Source organism: Limulus polyphemus, unplaced genomic scaffold (assembly GCF_000517525.1).
Source record: "Limulus polyphemus unplaced genomic scaffold, Limulus_polyphemus-2.1.2 Scaffold3545, whole genome shotgun sequence".
Classification (NCBI taxonomy): domain Eukaryota; kingdom Metazoa; phylum Arthropoda; class Merostomata; order Xiphosura; family Limulidae; genus Limulus; species Limulus polyphemus.
In genome coordinates, this window is record NW_013669155.1 from 31,035 (window position 1) to 34,050 (window position 3,016).

The window sequence follows — 3,016 nt, forward strand, 5'->3', positions numbered from 1 at the left end:
TGGACAGTTGTAAGCAGACGACAGACACAACTATAGAGCACTGGTCGCTGCTTCAAAACTCAGGTACGGAACCCAAAATCAGTCGGAAGTCTACAGGGCTAGGTTTAGGACGAGAGTCCGTGCTAAAGGTGAAAGCCTGCAAGAGCTGGCACAGGAGTTGGAAAGCATGGCACACAAGGCCTACCCAACTGCACCACCCGATCTCCTCAAGTTGTTGCTGAGAGATCAGTTTGTAGACGCTTTGGACAGTCCACAACTAAAGGTACAAGGGAAGCAAGCACACCCCTCTACTATGCATGATGCAATGGCCAGAGCTCTCGAATTTGAATCCTACATTAAGTCCAGCACAGAGGTACCAAGGTTGGTACAGTCATCAGGATTCAAGGCCAGAAAAGGTCAGCTTTCAGAGAGGTTTGAGGGACTTTGTTGGCACTGTAACAAACCTGGGCACAAGAGAGCTCAAAGCTGGCAACTTCAACACAGGGGAGATGCTACATCAGGAAAGGCTGCTACCCAAAAAGGTTGTTGGAACTGTGGAGAGCAGGGACATATGAGGAGCCAGTGTAAGAAGAATATTACCAACAAGTCAGCCTCAAGGAGACCAGTAGTGGTTGGTGTTGAGGGACACTCACCAACCCCCACCGTGAAGGTCCCAACAGCTAGGTGTAAAATGGCAAGCACACATAGTGTCTATGTGACAGGAAAGCTGGATGGCCAAAGGTGCAACTTTGTCATAGATTCTGCGTCTCAGCAAACCCTTGTGAGCATCAAGGTGTTAGATCACGAAGGAGTACCAGAAGTCATACAGAAGCTTTGTGGTGTGACAGGACATTCTGCAAGGTTGTGGGGACCAGTATGGGTAACTATTGAGTTCATGCACATAAAGGACAGAAGAAGTTGATGATAGTGAAGTGGAACCAGGTATAGATATTAAAGCAGAGCAGGAGAAATATCAAGACTTGAAGCCAATAATTGATTTTCTAAAAGCAAGTGTTTTGCACCCTGCTTGGGAGAAGGTGTCTAGCTTAAGTCCTATGACAAAGAACTATTGGACACAATGGGACCAGTTGAAGCTTGAAGATGGTATTCTTGTCCGGAGATGGGAAACTACAGATGGGAAAGTGACGACTTGGCAAACAGTTATACCGAGGAAGTTACAGGAAGTTGTGCTGCGTCAATCCCATGACAGTTTAACAGGAGGGCATCTCGGAGTTAAGAAGACACTGAGACACCTACGACAGGGATTTTACTGGATAGGTATGAGGCAAGATGTGGAAGAATGGTGTAGAACATGCAGTACATGTTGTGCTAAAAAGGGACCCAAGCATAAGGGACGTGCTCTAATGAAGCTATATCAGGATGGCGCACCAATGGAAAGAGTAGCCGTCGACATTGCTGTGGACATTCCACAGTATGTCCATCTTGGGGATGCCAATACCATATCTGAGGTCAGAGATGACTAACTTTGGACTATGAGTGAAATTTCCTAGATGGAGCTGAAAATCTACCTCAGCTATAATGCTTAGTTTATTGTCATTTGCAAGAATGAAGTCAGTTTTCACTGGCTGGATTGGCGGTCTCATTTGGAGGACTTGATGTACCACGAGGTCTACCATAGTTCTGGCTACTCCTATATTGACCAAGAACTAAAATTCTTGTCTTTGTACTCTCACTGGTATATATCAATTTCCATCAAGCCACAAAACTATTTGTTGTAAGCAACCTGCTGTGCTTCCCAAACCAGTGGCCAAACCTGATTTGATCTAGGGTAGTCTTCTAGAGCATTTGAAATAGTATCCACCCTTTATATCTTGCTGTTCGGGACTTGCTGGACTATTGGTTGTTGCTTCAAGACAAGTAGGACACATTATCTATTGAAACAATAAAAGAAACTGCAGTGTTAATTTATTGTAAAGTTCATGTCTGGTTCACAAGCTTTGCCTCCCAGTAACAACACCTTGAAGTCTCTACATCATCTAGCAAAACTGTCAGCATACATTGATAAAACTTCAGTGTCACTCATATTCAGATGTTGCAATTCCCGTAGAGTAATTCTAGAGCAAATCAGTGCACATGTTACACTTTTCTCAGTGTAATTCTTCTTGGCACAATAGCAGCATTGTAATGGCATGCCATAATATCTCTCTTGCCACCACGAGATAATGGATAGTTCCCATGCCAAACTCTGCTATCTCAGAAAAGATCTGCTGCACACATGTTCAATAAAGCATCCACAGATGGTCCACATAACATACCTGCTATCCATTGCAAACTGTCTTTGAATAGTCTGATGACTGATTTCATGTCCGACCCTTATTTTTCTTCAAGCTGTCAGCAAATGAGCAAATTTCCGATGAAGAAAGTTTCTTCTGTTCATAATCTTATAGCTGCTCCATGTTAAGCACATCCAAAAGCTCCTGACAGACATATTAACTCGTTCTTTCAGATGCACTTTGGAGACATCTTCACTATGCTGCATTTTGCTAGGTCTGTCAACTCCTGTTTCTGATGGCTCAACAAAATCACTGGGCTTATACAGTGCTTTGCTAGCATTACGCCGTAATTTCTTGGTTTTTGATGCTGTGGAATTCATCAGTTGTGTGCCTCCTCTGTTTCGCCATAGTTTCACTGCGACAGGAATCTCGTCAAGATCACAACGACATCTACTGTACTTCAAATAAGTACTGCACTTTGCAGTGCATGTGAGCTTGTCCTAACTTCCTCGACCATCACTGTAAAAGAAGAAGTGATGCTGTGCACGTAGTTCAATGTTGGTAGGAGGAACAGCACCAGTACATTTTGACAACAGATCGCATTGTCACTCTGCTAGGTGATTCACCTGATACATAGAAGATCACGTTTCAGACAAACAATTTTGTTGCATTTTGTTTGTTATCCTCACTGGAGACGTGATCGATGTACATCTTCTGTGACATCATAATACATTATCGACTGCAAATAGTGAGAAATGGCCTTGTTCGATTCCAGAGACAGTTTGTTTTGTTTGTTCGTTTTT